The sequence below is a fragment of the Euleptes europaea genome, chromosome 6 (genome assembly GCF_029931775.1).
Source record: "Euleptes europaea isolate rEulEur1 chromosome 6, rEulEur1.hap1, whole genome shotgun sequence".
In the NCBI taxonomy this organism is placed as follows: domain Eukaryota; kingdom Metazoa; phylum Chordata; class Lepidosauria; order Squamata; family Sphaerodactylidae; genus Euleptes; species Euleptes europaea.
Window position 1 is genome coordinate 24,880,585 of NC_079317.1, and position 17,181 is coordinate 24,897,765.

The window sequence follows — 17,181 nt, forward strand, 5'->3', positions numbered from 1 at the left end:
ATCTGAAACAAAGCATAAGTATTAACATGACATGCCGAAATTACATAGCAGGATAATACATAAGGCAACATACAGTATATACTTCTTGTAAACTGGGCCTAGTTTACAACGAATATTCACAACCGAGACCAGACACAGCCTTCTGGTAGGAATAGGGTTGCCAGGTCCCTCTTCGCCACTGGTGGGAGGTTTTTGGGGTGGAGCCTGAGGAGGACGGGGTTTGGGGAGGGACTTCAAAGCCATAGAATCTAATTGCCAAAGTGGCCATTTTCTCCCGGTGAACTGATCTCTATCAGCTGGAGAGCCATTCTAACAGCCGGAGATCTCCAGCTAGTACCTGGAGGTTGGCAACCCTAGATAGGAACAAAGTTTAAGAATGGTTTAACTCCGCCTCCAACAGTCTGGTATATTTCCTAAAGAGCAGAACATTAACCCTCAGGTTATTACAATACTATACACTGTAGTATCGCCCACCATTCCTTTCTCTTTATGAAAGCGTCTGCCCGAACCATTCCATTATAATATAGCCTTATTATCGAAGGCTTTCACGGTCAGAGTTCATTGGTTCTTGTAGGTTATCCGGGCTGTGTAACCGTGGTCTTGGAATTTTCTTTCCTGACGTTTCGCCAGCAACTGTGGCAGGCATCTTCAGAGTAGTAACACTGAAGACACTGTCCTTCAGTGTTACTCCTCTGAAGATGCCTGCCACAGTTGCTGGCGAAACGTCAGGAAAGAAAATTCCAAGACCACGGTTACACAGCCCGGATAACCTACAAGAACCAATAGCCTTATTACTTTTGTAAGAATGCCCTCCTGAATAATTCAGCTCATTCAGCTTATTTGCAGAAAGCCCAGAGAGTGAGCCTTCCTGAACTATAGATTGATTGTGGCCCAGTTACTTATGTGACCAGTGACGGCAAGCCATGACACTTCTCCTCATTAGAGAGATGCTTTCGCAGAATGAGGGTTCCAAGTTTTGGAGACACTGTTCGTAGGGTTGCCAACCACCAGGTGGCACCTCTGCTATTACAATTGATCTCCAGACTACCAAGATCAGTTCCCCTGGAGAAAACGGCTGCTTTGGAGGGGGGACTCTATGGCATTATACCCTGTTGAAGACCCTCCCCTCACCAAACTCTGCCCTCCCCAGGCTATATCCCCAAATCTCCAGGTATTTCCAAACCCAGAGCTGGCCACCTTATGTCCATGCCAAATTTTCCCAACCACATTGGGGTCACTAGCCTCTACTCTCTCTACACCAGCATGATGTAGTGGTTAAGAGCGGTGGTTTGGAGCAGTGGAGTCTGAGCTGGAGAACCGGGTTTGATTCCCCCACTCCTCCCCATGAGCTGCGGAGGCTAATCTGGTGAACTGGATTGGTTTCCCCACTCCTACACATGAAGCCAGCTGGGTGACCTTGGGCTAGTCACACTCTCTCAGCCTCACCTACCTCACAGGGTGTCTGTTGTGGGGAGGGAGAGGGAAGGTGATTGTAAGCCGGTTTGAGTCTTCCTTAAGTGGTAGAGAAAGTTGCCATATAAAAACCAGCTGCTGCTGCTGCTGCTTCTGCTCTCCTTCTTCTTCTTCTTCTCCTTCTTCTTCTCCTTCTTCTTCTCCTTCTCCTTCTCCTCCTCCTCCTCCTCCTCCTCCTCCTGGCCAGAGCAAATTAGCAGTAAGCTGCTAATGAGTTCAGTCTTGTGTTGATGAGCTGACCTTTCCAATTTAATGCAGAGCTGCCCAGGTTCAAAACTCTGCTTGCCAAAAAAGGTGTAGTGTTTGTGTTTCCACAAAGTAATTATGAGAGGGTAGCCTCCCTTTCTCCATCCTGCAATGTATCTGTGTCCTTTGTCATTCTCCCAGAATCCTTTGCCTGTGCCATACGATCCTTTGCCTGTGCCAGCAGAGCAGCAGTTTGTCTATGCTATGTGCGGTGTTTGTGTATGAACCCATGAGAGGTCACAACTCATATTCAGTGCTAGAAAGGATGTGCTGAACTGTCACCAAACGGACCCAATAGTACGAGCAAAACAAGGATCAATTGAATTCACATCCAGCCTCTGACTGAACAGCCTGTGGCAACCAGCTGACACAAGCTGAATAATAAAACGGGCAGCCGAAATAGCACACTGATGCATTTCTGCTCAAGCAGAACCAAAGCCGAGAACCGGACAGAAAAGGAATACACCTAGTTTTGTGCTGCTTTGGACTGCAGCTGGGCATTGAGATTATCGCATTTGCCAGTCCCCAAAGGGAATCTAGAAGTGCTCACCTGTGTGTGCATGAATCTAACAAAATTAGCAGTGGTCCTAAAGCAAGATTTGCCTATGCAGCGTATAACCCATCAAGGCAAGCTGGTATAGGATCAACCCAGAGCCTGGCAAGCAGTGAAATCAGCTAACACATCAAGTCACTAGTGGGTTGTCATGCATGACTAGTGACTGCATTTGGTTTGGAGGTAGAGTGCAAATTGTGCTGGTTTGTCCTGAAACTTTCTTTACTACCACATATGGCTTAAAGAGCCCCATGGTGCAGAGTGGTAAGCTGGAGTGCTGCAGTCAAAAGCTCTGCTCACGACCTGAGTTCGATCCCAACGGAAGTCAGTTTCAGGTAGCCGGCTCAAGGTTGCCTCAGCCTTCCATCCTTCCGAGGTCGGTAAAATGAGTACCCAGCTTGCTGGGGGTAAAGGGAAGATGACTGGGGAAGGCACTGGCAAACCACCCCGCAAACAAAGTCTGCCTTAGAAACATCGGGATGTGATGTCACCCCATGGGTCAGGAATGACCCAGTGCTTGCACAGGGGACCGTTACCTTTTACCTATGGCTTAAGAAGGAGCATGCCAAAATGTGTATCAGTGTTGGAGGACCCCAATGTAATATTTGGACTGATTCAGAGAGCCAGAGTGGTGCAGTAGTTAGAGTGTCAGGCTAGTATCTGGGAGACCCAGGTTCGAATCCCCACTCTGCCATGGAAGCGTGCTGGGTGATCTTCAGCCATTCAAACACTCACAGCCTAACTTACCTCACAGCACTGTCGTCAGGATAAAAAGGAGGAGGAGAGAACAATGTAAGCTGCTTTGGCTCCCCATTGGGAAGAAAGGTGGGGTATAAATGAAATAAATAAATCAGGTTCTACATCGACACAGGTACTCTGTCACAAATTGATAAACCAATATAGAATAGAATCATAGGGCGAAAACGCATGGTCACTTTAGTCTCCTTTATTCCCTGTTTCAGCCAGGATCAAATGCACGTTTGGCGAAACGCATGCGTTCAATCCTGGCTGAATCGTGGCTGAAACAGGGAATAAAGGAGGCTAAAGTGACCATGTGTTTTCACCCATAGAGTTAGAAGGTACCAGCAGAGTCATCTGCACAATGCAGGAAATTCACAACTACCTCCCCCCCACACCTCCAGTGGCCCCTACTCCATGCCCAGAAGATGGCCAAGATGCCTCCCTCTCATGAACTGCCTAAGGTTATAGAATCAGCATTGCTGACAGGTGGCCATCTAGCCTCTGCTTAAAAACCTCCAGGGAAGGAGGTTAAATCCAATATTTGGATTCATTCAGATCATAGTAGCAAATGCACTAAAACATTTCATATTGCAATACGTGGCGTGGTAGTGAAGCACATGAACTGTGCGCCGAGAGGACCGTGATTCAGACCCATAGGTCGGATCCAGTAATGTGTTTGTGGGAAGGAAAATGGATTTAGCCCAGCTGCACTTGCACAAGCAGCAGCCCAGCTGCTGCAGCAACGTGTAGCGCTTCATTATTTTGACAAAAATTATATTAATATGAATGTGGGGCAAAGGAATGTTCAACAGATGGTTAACATGATTTCGTTTAATTTGATTTTGAAACTGAATCAGAAGAAATTCCTTGCGCTGTGCCTTGTACTCATGGAAAAATAGTAGGGATACAGCTGTGTTTATTTAACAAAGGAAGGGAATGAGGAGTCATTGCAGCATTGCCTCTTGCCCAGGTGCTCACCTTCGGCGGGAGGTTTCTGTGCAGATCTTGTGTGCGCATGTGTGCATGCGTACGCCGACGTGGCACTTCTGGTTTGCAACTGGAAGTGCCGCCTCGCGAGGAGCCTTAGACCACTTAAACTCTTAGATTGCCCGCCAGCCCTCAGCTGGTCGACGGGCAGAGGGGCACATTACTGGGGGTTTGCCCGCCACCAGCGGGCACCTGGCAACCCTAGGTGAAAACCTTCTGTGGGATTCAGCTCCCCAGTCATAAACTTACTAGGATGTCTTCCAGTCTGCAGTCCTGATCTGTTCCCCCACCTCTGGGGCTCCTCCGATCATAGTGTGATCGAGGCGAACCTTCCCCACTGCCTGCTTTTATGTGGAACTCCCCCCCCCGTGTGTGCGTGTGTGTGTTGTATTTTTGTTTACAGACTCTACACTTTTCAACTTTTTTTTGCACTTACACTAGGGTTGCCAACCTCCAGGTACTGCAACAACAACTTGATGACTGATACTGAACCTGCGGGTCTGTGAGAACTCGTCACTGATGAATGACATTGTTTACCACTGGCTGATGAAGCCCTCAAGCAAAATGTGAATTTAATCCGGAGTCCACGTTCCCGTGATTCTCCCCTCTGCACCATGGTTCTTTGATATTTTCATATGGCTATTAATGCTTATGAATGACTGACGATTCCCGTGGCACACACTGGTTCCATCACAGTGGATCACCGCTACGGGCACTTGAGTACCTTCAGTTGTTCCTTCTGCGCATGTTACAACTACCAGTTACTGCGCATGTGCAGCAATACTGGCTTCGCAATTGCTTCAACCATCTGTACTGTGCATGACCAACCCCTGTCGCCATCGGAGTTCCGTCTCAGAACGGCCTTCCCTCTGCGCTTGCCATCTTTGGGAATGGATCTTTGGGGGGTTTTTTTGAGCCATTAACTGCTTTGAATTTCTCCACTATTAGAATTTCTCCATCGCAAGGGGCCTTTTCTCCATTTTTATACCTTTTTACCTACCTTTTGGTCTTGAGCTTTTTTGTACATCCATGGTACAGTTGTGTTTTGTATTTTGTATATTCTAAGTGCAAGTCCTTTGATTATTGAACATTGTTTGCGAATATATTTTGTATCTTGAATTTGGAGCTTGTGCTGTTTTTCTTGTTTGAACCTCCAGGTAGTAGCTGGAGATCTCCCGCTATTACAACTGATCTCCAGCTGATAGAGATCAGTTCACCTGGACAAATGGCCGCTTTGGCCATTTATGCAGGGTCAATTTTGAAGCTCGCTCAAAGCTCTTTTTAAAAATGCGACCTTTAAAATGCCTATTCATGGTCCCGACACAAAAGGAGAAATCCCCCCCCCACTCGCCTGCTCCTTTGTTCCTTCCATCAGCCAACCGCCGTCTGCATAGCTAATGTGCAGCTGTTGTTTTGCATGGTTCCTTGAGGGGATTATTCGGTATGGGGGGCGGAGCAAAAAAAAAAGGTCGTGTTAAAGGGGCTCTTAAGTAATGCGAAGCAGGTGTGCACCAGCTTCTCAGTCACTTCCTAAACGACGGTTCACCGTGAAAAACTCAAAAAAATATGCGGGACTGCTTGTTTGGGGGCTTCTGATTGGCCATGACTAGGGTTGCCAGGTCCCCCCTCTCCTCCGGCGGGAGGTTTTTGGGGCGGATGTAAGTCAAAGATCATGTGCACGCGGCCGCACTGACACGATCGCGTCACTTCCAGTTTACAACTGGAAGTGCCGCATCGCAAGGGGCCTTTTGCAACTCAAACTGGGAGTTTGAGTGGTTAAAGTCCTGTTACCGTGTGGCGTTTCTGGGTGTAAACCGGAAGTGACGTGGTGCGACGGGCAGGCACGTGTGCACGCGTTGCCCGCCAATCCTCAGCTGGTCAGCGGGCAGCCAGGTGGATTGGCTGGGGTTTGCCCACCACCACCTGGCACTTGGCAACCCTAGCCATTACGGTTTGTTGTTTTCAGTGCATGCACAGTAAGGTTGCCAACCTCCATGTGCCTCATCATGTCTATTGTGTGGCTTTAGACAACAATTCTTTGCCAAAGTGTATTATGAATGTAAAAGGAAGACAAGAGTCCTTTTTTCTTGGTTCAAACAGTCTCCTTTGAAAATTGTCCCAAAGCACAGAGCTATCAAGGTCAAAAAGAATAACTACTAACCGCAAGTTAGAAACTCACAGTGCAGTACTAAGCAGATACCCTTCTGCTTCCTGCTTGTGCCACGAGAAATGTGGGGTCTGAGTCATATTTCCTGACTCGTAAAAGAAGTGGGAAAGCGGTTGCGCACGAAGGAAAGGGGCTTAGTTATATTTGCTCAAGTAACAAATGAAAAGCACACATGGCTCTTGGAGTGTATAGAATTTTCCAACCACCTTTCCTCCTGGCTTATTTAACAGCTTTTCTAAGGAAAGTTTACACAGAGAGCCAGACAATAACAGGCTGCCCCAGGTCTGAGCTTGTTAGCTGTGATAATGTGAATGAGTTTGGAAAATGTGCATGTCCATTTCCTTGCAATTTCCCCCGGCTTGATTACTAACAAAAACTCCTCTTCAATAAAAGGCTCATTTGGCTGCCACATGGCCTGTTGATAGGATGTAAGGCAAAGAGGACACGCAGTAACCAAATGTGCAGTTTTTAATAGATAAATGTGCAGTTTTTAATAGATAAAGTGTGTATTCTGGAAAGGGGGGAAAACATTCACCAGGGGTCCAGGGAAGATGTTAATGAGACTGTCAGCAGAAGGGTTGCCAGCTCTGGGTTGGGAAATACCTGGAGGTTTTGGGGGTGGAGCCTGAGGAGGGCGGGGTTTGGAGAGGAGCAGGACTTCATAGAGTCCAACACCATAGAGTCCAATGGTCAAAGCGGCCATTTTCTCCAGGGGAACTGATCTCTGTCGCCTGGAGATCAGTTGTAATAGTGGGAGATCTCCAGCCACCACCTGGAGGCTGGCAGCCCTAGTCAGCAGACATGCACCACCTGCAAGCCAAACTATCCTTAAAGTTCAAGCAGCTCCAAAATCGGCTAAGAGTGTTATTCCTTGGTAAATGCCCCCTTCCAACTTTTGCCCTGAGTTAGACTAGATTACCAAACCATATCAAGTATGAGCACACAGCTAGAGACACTGTATGATGTAGCATACTGCAAATTGTACTATGCCAATAAAGGAATTTGAAATTTGTATGGTGTAGCACAAGGGTCTCCAACCATTTTGAATCACCTTTGGAATTCAGACACAGGGGTGTTAGGCGCAACCACAAAATGGCTGCCTCAGGAGGTGGACTCAACCAGAACATGGCTGCCGTAGGAGGTGGAACCAACTACAAAATGTCAGGAAGTGAGATTATGCATAAGAAGAAGAGTTAGTTTTTATATGCAGACTTTCTCTACCACTTAAGGGAGAAGCAAACTGGGCTGAGACAGTTCTGAGAGAACTGTGACTAGCCCAAGGTCACCCAACTGGATTCATGTATAGGAGTGGGGAAACCAACCCGGTTCACCAGATTATCATCCACCACTCATGTGGAGGAGTGGGGAATCAAACCCAGTTCTCCAGATTAAAGTCCACCGCTCCAAACCACCTCTCTTAACCACTACACCAAGGTGGCTCTCTAATAGTAAAACTTCTAATATTTCAGGCAGAAGCTCTAACATGATGCCTTGTAAAATTAACATATTGATTAAAAATTGTTTCATACACCTAGCTTACCTTCAGTCATGCAGTGAAGATCCTTGTGCTGTGGTGGCAGCTGCTGCTGAAAGCATTTTTTTTAAAATCCACTCAACCAATCGGAAGCCTCACTGGGCAAGAGCCTCACCTGGTCTTGTCCACTTTCTAAAAGTACTTGGCAGGCACCAGAAAAGGTGTTTGGCATGGGCACCAGGTTGGGGATCCCTGATCAACTGATTACATGAAACGTTCTACTGAGTCAGACCATTGGTCAGTGTTGTCTACTCTCACAGACATCCTGTGCCCAAAGAACAGTAAAAACATACAGCCACATCCTGGCTAACATTCAAGGGAATCCAGTTTGTAAGACCAAGTTCAGACTTTCTCTAGGGTTGCCAACCACCAGGTACTAGCTGGAGATCTTCTACTATTACAACTGCTCTCCAGCCGATAGAGATCAGTTCACCTGGAGAAAATGGCCACTTTGGCAATTGGACTTAAATTGTTACTTAAATCAAGTTGGCATATTAACATTGAAATTGTAAGTAGACTTTGTCAAGTATAAGTTCTTTGTAATTTTAAGCAATATTATATAAGAGATATTATATGAACATATAAAGTGCTTTATATACAGAAACGGAGCTGAGGATGACTTGAAACGATCGTATCCCTTTCTACTTATTCTTCGTTTGAAGACGTCGACCTTGGATTGATCGTTACTGTATACTTTTTAACCTTACCTTGTACATACTTACCTTTAAGATAGTTAAGTGCTGCACACTTTGTTGTATACTTTGTGTTCAATATATTCACTGTTAAGCCATGCTATCTTTAGTCTTTCCTGTGCTAAGTTTCTAGCCCTTGGGAATAGTGCAGAGGTGTTTATTTTTGGTTGCCCAACCACCAGGTACTAGCTGGAGATCTCCTGCTATTACAACTGCTCTCCAGCCGATAGAGATCTCCAGCCGATAGAGATCAGTTCACCTGGAGAAAATGGCCACTTTGGCAATTGGGCTCTATGGCATTGAAGTCCGTCCCCAAACCCTGCCCTCCTCAGGCTACGTCCCCAAAACATCCTGCCAGTGGCAAAGAGGGACCTGGCAACCCTACCCTTCTCAGGTAAATACTTATTGTAACATTGCAATATTGTAACATTAAAGCAGCAACCGGCAGAAGGCCTACCAGGGGCACCACTTGCCACATTCTGGTGGAGCGCCTCTTGCCTGCTTGATGCCAGGATCCTGGCAAACCATGGGCGAGGTAGACCTTGATCTGGTCTGGTATGTTTGTGTTCTTAAGCACTCTGACTATATAATCTCAGAACCCAGCAATGGAATTTAAGGATTCTAGTAATTCAAAGGGAACTGATGTCATAGGGACACAAAGCTTCTAGAACAGTGCTGCAGATAGCAGTTAAAAGAGGAAGATACCAAAGACAGCAGCTACATCCAACCAGGGCTATAGTTTTAGTATAGACGCTGTTATTTGAACTGGCTCTCTGGAGAAAGAAGGAGCGTAAAGGAACCTACTAGCCTTCTGGATAATTATACAACACAAATACAAGCAGAATAAAGGGGAATCTTGAGTGGAAGGAAACAGAAGAAAAGTAGCTCTCTGGTATTCTTAGTTTATAATCTTCAAAGGAACAAAAAGAACAAGCAAGCTGTGGAGAGGGCTATCAGAGTCAGATAACTGACAGAAGGGAAAGTGCTGGTTGCTGCCCCGGGGAGAGTTTGGAGGCAAAAGGAATAATGGAGAGTTCTCAGTCAATGCTTAATCCAGAAACTCCTGAGACTGACAACTCAGGTGAAGCAATTCCAGATCCTGAAGAACTGAATGATATAGCCAATGAAGAGAGTAAGACGGAAAGGGGAATTTTTGATTCAGTAATAGAGGAAGAAGACACAGTGAAAACACTTCCGGGTAACGAAGAGGAGGAACCATCTCTGATCCCGGACGTGAAGACAAGTGTCTCTAGTGGTAGGAAAGAGAGTTCAGTATCTTCCAGGAAACAGTCCCGCCGAAGCATTCATGTTTCCCAAAGGAGTCAACAGCCTGTTACCTGCCAGTCCCTACTGAACCCGACACCTCTTCCGCAGCAGCCTTCCAAAGATGCTGGCGCCAAGGGAAGTGTAGCTTGGATAAGCCCACGAACGGGCAAAGAGATGAAAAGCAAATTTAATCAGACGAGTGTTGTTTGGGAAAGAAAGCCCCTTGCAGAAATTCTACACCCTTCTGGTAAAATACCTCAGAAAAGCAAAGATACAGAGAAAGACAAGACAGATGCTATAGAGACTATAACCCTTTTTCAGGATGTAGAAACTGAGCGAGATGCCATGCAAGGATCTGTTCACAGAGAGCAACTGTTAGAGGGAGCAGAAGGTCAGGATGGTAGCCCACCACCAGTGAAACAACCAGAAGAACAGGCATCACAACGTGGCAGTCAGCACACAATTGTGTCCCAACCCCCACAGGATAGAAAACTTTCCCAACTGCAGCCCCCAAATAAAGCTACGATGAAAGGGGACATCAAGATGATTAGCAAAAAAACAGGTAAGGAAATGAAATGCAGTTTTAATCAGACGAGTTTAATCTGGGAAAGAAAACCCCTTGCACAGATTCTGCACCCTCCAAGCACAAAGACCCCAAGTCCTGAAAAAGATATCACTTCTCCAGAGGAAGCAGAAATTAAGCGGGCATCAGTGCAAGAAGCAGCCCCACAGCTGGAACAGCAGGAATTAGAGCAAGGTAGCCAACAACTAGAAGAGCAAGAATCCAAAAAAGACAATGGACAGGAGGCACAGGAGGCTCCAGAAGCACCAGAAGAGGCACCAGAAGCTCCAGAAGAGGCACCGGAAGCTCCTGAAGGGGCACTGGAAGCTCCAGAAGAGGCTCCAGAAGCTCCAGAAGAGACACCAGAAGCTCCTGAAGAAGCTCCAGATGCTCCAGAAGAGGCTCCAGATGCTCCAGAAGAGGTTGTAGAGGAGGCTCCAAAAGAGGCACTGGAAGCTCCAGAAGAGGTTCCAGAAGCTCCAGAAGAGGCTGTAGAGGAGGCTCCAGAAGCTCCGAGTGAAGAGGTGCCGGAAGCTTCAGAAGAGGCACCAGAATCCTGACATGATAATCAATGGCCAGAGGGAGGGGAGGTTTGATATGGTATTAATGCAGAGAAGGAAAGGAATCATCAAGGGTAAGGTGGTAGCAAACTGCCCATGAAATAGAAATCAAGATATAGCAGTCAGTCCCAGAAGAACAGCCTGCAAGTAAACCTTCATGAAGGTGCTGTCTTCCTATTTCTGGAATACAAGAAGGCAGAAGCACTAGCTGAGTCTGGAAGCAAAGTAAAAAAAAAAAAAAAAAGGAAGATAAAACTCCAGCCACATTTTTTTTCCTTGAAGAAATAACCCAACTCAACAGGAAAACAACCGACATATTTTCATAGACAGTCAAAGGAGAACCACAATTCACCCTGTAGGTGGAATGCCATTGGAAGAATGCCCTGTTGTAGGAGGAGCAGTGCAAAAATCACTTGGATCCAGAAGCGACACAGCAGATGTAGAAGTGGAATGACCAAGGAAACAGGAACTCTCCAAAACAATGTTGTGATCAAGAAACAACCTGACCAGCTATCCTACTTGAAGTCTGAACATCCAGAAACTGGATCACAAGCACCTTTATGGATATAAACATCCTTCTAGAACAGTCAGATGCCTTCAAGTTAAGAGTCCCAAAGAGGCAGCCCTCGGTGCCTCGAGAACAATCTCGAGAACAGGAAGAATTATTGTGTGCCTGCGATGATGGAGCATTACTCAGCGGCTGCATGAATAGGGAAGTTTTGTGGAGGACAGAATCTTCTGTAGCGCTTGTGTGCTTGCTATGACCTCTCTCCAGATAACGTCGTTTCGATAGAGGAAGTACACTGAATCCAATTAGACTCTTGGCATCTCAGAAGATTCATAGCATACAGCACCAGCCACACACTGGGTCAGCTGTTAAATACTACACAGCATTCTGGAAGGCAGAAATATCTGTTCAGTGGAAATGGAAGAGAATGAAGATGGACAGCGGAGGGGCGAGCCATTTATAAGACTGCAAACACTTGATGGACAAAACTACCTTACTTCTGCATGTATGAGATTAACGACACTCCAAACTGGCCTAGCTAATAATTGAGGAGCTGACTGGTGGAAACCGTGGTTGGAAATTCAAAAACAATGTGTTAAGAACATTGTGGGCTTCCTCTAAAGCCGTAATTTTTTGAAATCTGGGTAGAAAAGGCAGAACTAAAAACGATTTAGTTAAATCTGTCTGATGATGGTCTTTTACGTAAATTAATTCTTTTTAACATATGCAAATGCCATCAGGTTGCAACTGACTCATGATGACCCCAGCAAGGGGCTTTCAAGGCGAGTGAGAAGCAGAGGTGGCTTGCCATTGCCTTCCTCTGCAGGTTCTTCCTTGGTGGTCCCCCTTCCAAGTACCAACCCTACTTAGTTCCAAGTTCTGATGTGATCGGGCTATACCGTGCTGCAGTCCCTCCCAATTCTTTTTGAAGGAGAAACCTTTACTATAACTTATACAAGGGAACCTTTACTATAACCCATACAAGGTTATCTTCAGTTGCTATCTTGTTCATGTGCAAGTCCCATTTACAGTGATGGGGGTTTGTTCTTGCTAAAATGGGGAAGGAGTATAGTTCAGGGATGGAGCACTCGTGTTTCAAACGTGAAAGGTGCTGAGTTCAATCCCTGTTAAAGCCACTCAAGTAGGAGGGCAGGGAAAGAGTCCCGTTTGTGAGACCTTCAGATTCCGTACAAAGCCCCTTTACATAAATATAAAAAAGCCTAATGTTTCCGCATGTGCAAGGATTTTGCCCATGGAGCTCTATATTTTCCCACTTTGCCTTTCCTGTGGCAGCCCAAAGCTACCACCCCAAATCCTCTTCATGGGGGTCAACAGAAAGAAACTCAGCATCCTGATAAACCATAGGCAACCAAATTAGACCATATTCCTTGCATCTGCAGAAATGCCTAGTCTGGATCCAAGGCACTGAGTTGAATCCAAACACACTCTTCTATTAAGTCTTTCACCAGAGGAAGGCCTTCCTACAACGGAGAGAAACTTCCATTGACAAAGAGAAGTCTTTGTTGAGGGAAGTCTTTCTCTGTAGAAGGAAAATTTGGTGGGAGTCACATGATCCTAGTCATTGTCAGCATTATGGGTTGGTTAGATGCCACAGTAGTTGACAGGGACTGGGGAGTAGTTGTCCTTCCTGGAGGAGGTATGAGAGGACCTAAGATCAATGTGTCACAAATTTTAGTAACTTACTTTTAAAGTAGAACTTTTCAACCTGACTTTATCCTTAGCAACTACAGTGTTATAATCCTATGCATGCTTGGAGTCAAACTAGACATGGCTTTTTACTGCCCACCCCTACAACCCCCAAGTAATTTCAGCTGCCGAAAACAATGTGCTTGCGGGAGGGGGGAGGCAGGAGCACTTCCTCTACCTACATCATGGTTCCTATCAAAATCAGGCCCATCTGTGCTATTTACACACGAGTTGCCACCAGTATTTGCTGCTGCAATGGGGCTGCAAGTCCCCAGGGTGAACACGTTTGCAAAGTAACATCTAGTTTGGCTCTTCAGAGCAAATCCCACACTGAGCGTTGTTCAACCTGCATCTAATAAATAACCACCCAATAATAAGTATCCAAAGGTCACCAATTGTAAAAACACCACCAAATTTCCAATTTGGAAATGAACACTCTTGAAATAACATCCAAAATCCCAGGTCAAAAGCCCTCATAAATGAGATGTTACAACATGCTGCCTTGAGAGCAGTGTGCTACACGTTATAACTAGCGTAGGAAGGCCAGAAGTGTCATGAGTGTTTCCTGAAGCAAGGTTGTAATGGGTGGACATCAGGCATTTGCTCAAGCATCTTTAACCCTTTGTGCTTATGCCACTGTGAACCCTGGCCTAATCATGTTTCTGAGGTCTGCATATGAGGGTGTATAGAGATATATGTATGAATTTGTATTTATTTACTGAGATGCATTCTCCGCAATGGGGAGTGAAATTGGCTTACAACCGCATTCTCTTCTCCTCCATTTTATCCTCACAACAACTCTGTGAGGTGGGTCAGGTTACAAGGCAGTGACTGGGCCAAGGTCACCCCAGCAAACTTCCACAGCACAGCAGGGATCCAAGCTTGGGTCTCCCAGGGCCTAGTCCAGCTATGTAATCGCCACACCACACTGCTGAATTTTTGCTGTTGAAAACACCAGAGTAAACTGGTTCAACAGCACGGATTTCTGATCCTTCTTGTATTTAGAAACCCAAATACAAAGCTTATGCCCATGTTGAGTGGAGCATACAGGCTGGAAGAAGCATTTCCTTCCTCTGGAATTTTTTGCATCTGCAGAAGAAGCAACTGGAAAGGCTCCATCCAGTCCCTGCTTCCTTATACTTTGCCAAGAGAAGTGGCAATTTATCGTAAGGTGTGACCTCTGCACAGTAGTACTCAACAAGAATAAGCACATCTTGCCCCGCAACAAGTAGCAATATTGGACTATCAATTGCAGCCACTGTTTACCTAAGGTATATCAGTTGATCTCCATTTAGCTCAGGGTCACCAAGCAGCTGACGGAGAAAGGCTACAGAGGTTGATGTAAAGGAGAGATTTTATGCAAGAGTCACATAAAATACTTAAAGATCATAAAACAAATTCCACAGAATGGGCACCTAAGGAAGAGAAGGCCATTTTTATTGTGCCCTTACTGGAAAGATTACACAATGAACATATGAGGAACTCGTTTTGTTCTGCTGTTCCCTTTTTCAATGAAATATTGAACATTAAATCAAGCTTAGGGGATAGACGTGACATTTCTGGAGCAAATGCCAGAGCTCCTCCTGAGCACCGAATGACAGATCAAGGAAAGCAATTCTGTTTCTGTGGGAAACCGGACGGCATCTACGACCCAGCTGTGGGAAGAAAACCATTGGTGGTGCCAACAAGGATTCCAGACCAGCTTGCGGGTAGGCCTGAAGCAGTCAGAGAATGATAAAGCCAAGTTTCTGCAGCTGATGGGCAAGGTGGTTAGTGGTAGGCCACACGGGAAAGCCAGGTAGGACAAGGTGGTATGCCAAGGAAATATAAAGGTATTCTGCAGGGTCAGCCCTCAAGGAAAGAAAAGCCTGACAGGCCTGAGCAACAACTTATTCACATGAAAATCTGAGACACATCCACGCTACAGGTTTTAACTACGTTCATGTTTCTTCCAAGATCTAAGAGGCCCAGGGTTGAATACACACCTGCCATGGAAACTCACTGGATAACCTTGAGCTAATCCTACTTGCTCAGTCCAACCTACCGCACTGGGGTGGTGTTGCGAGGATAAAATGGAGGAAGGAAGAACAATGTGAGCTGCTTTAAATCTCCTTCAGGAAGAAAAGTGGGAAATAAATATCTAAATAAATAAATGTGTGTGTGTGTTAAGTGCCGTCAAGTCGCTTCCGACTCATGGCCACCCTATGAATGAAAGTCCTCCAAAATGTCCTGTCTTTGACAACCTTGCTCATATCTTGCAAATTGAAGGCTGTGGCTTCCTTTATTGAGCCAGTCCATCTCTTGTTGGGTCTTCCTCTTTTCCTGCTGCCCTCAACTTTTCCTAACATGACTGTCTTAAATAAATACAGAAATATTAAAACTTAAAATGTTCATGCTGGATCCAGAAAAGGAAGAGGCACTAGAGATCATACTGCAAATTTACATTGGTTACTGGAGCGTATGAGAGGATCTCAAAAGAAAAACAGCTTGTGTTTCATAGATTACAGCAAAGCTTTTGACTGCATGGATCATGAAAAGGTATGGTTGGTTTTAAAAGAAATGGGTGTGCCACAACATCTGATAGTGTTGATGAGCAACCTGTACTCTGAACAAGAGACAGAACATGGAGAAACAGAATGGTTTCCAATAGGCAAAGGGGTCAGACAAGCCTGTAGTTTATCTCCCTGTCTCTTCAATCTATATGCAGAACATATAAGGAAAAACAGCCATGCGTTTTCAATCTAGAGACCAAATCCTATGAGGAAAGGATATGTCTAGCCTAAAGAGAAGACTGAGAGGTGATATGATAACCATCTTCAAGTACTTGAAGGGCTGTCGTATAGAGGATGGTGCTGAGTTGTTTTCTGTTGCCCCAGAAGGTCGGACCAGAACCAACAGATGGAAATTAAAAGAGTTTCCATCTAAACATTAGGAAGAACTTTGTAACAGTTAGAGCGGTTCTTCCGTGGAACAGGCTTCCTCAGGAGGTGGTGAGCTCTCCTTCCCTGGAGGTTTTTAAGCAGAGGCTAGGTGGCCATCTGTCAGCAATGCTGATTCTATATCCTTAGGCAGATCATGAGTGGGAGGGCATCTTGGCTATCTTCTAGGCATGGAGTAGGGGTCACTGGGGGTGTGGGGGGGAGGTAGTTGTAAGTTTTCTGCATTGTGCAGGGGGTTGGACAAGATGGCCCTGGTGGTCCCTTCCAACTCTATGATCTATGAAAAGATAAGAGTCACCGGAAAAGATAATGCTAGAAAAAATTGAGGGCAGCAGGAAAAGAGGAAGACCCGAAATGATGGCTACTTTGATCACATTATGAGAAGACAAATCACCAGAAAAGACAATAATGTTAGGAAAAGTGGAAGGTAGCAGGAAAAGAGGAAGAGAAAAGACAATAATGCTAGGAAAAGTGGAAGGTAGCAGGAAAAGAGGAAAAGACATTAATGCTAGGAAAAGAGGAAGACCCCACGAGATAGATTGACTCTATAAAGGAAGATACGGCCCTCAATTTGCAAGACCTGCGCAAGGCTGTTAACAATAGGATATTTTGGAGGTCATTAATTCATAGGGTCACCATAGTTGGAAGCGACTTGATGGCACTTAACACACACACACATATGAAGATTATGGATTACATACTCATTTTTTCCACATTTCACACTTTGATCCAACAAAGTTTAATTCATAATAATCATAATATTAGATGACACATCATCTGCAAAATCATCTTCTTTTGAGAAGAACATAGGGGGTGTCATTAAACTGCAATTCATTCTGCTGAAAAAGCCAAACTGGAGACAGCTGAACTCCCCCTTCCATTAACTATCACACATCCCAAATCTGGGAACGACAAAAATCTTTACTGTCCCACCCAGCCTGGCATCTTCCAGTTTTTGAACGAGGTATGAACGTGCTTATAAAACGTAATGGGCTAAATATGAGGTATGGCATAGAAGGCAAACTGCTCCAATGGGCATCAATCAAAAACAAACACAAAGACAGAAAAAGCTTTGAAAATGCCTGGCAGTGTTTTGCAATTATGTTGCTACTGATTTTTCATCAGGGAACGTTAAAGCAAACAACCCTGCCGTGGAACAACAGCAGCTGCTCCGGTCCCACCGATAAGCCACAAAATATTTAGTTCTTATTTAAACATTGGTCTTTGTCCATTCACCAAGCTGTTT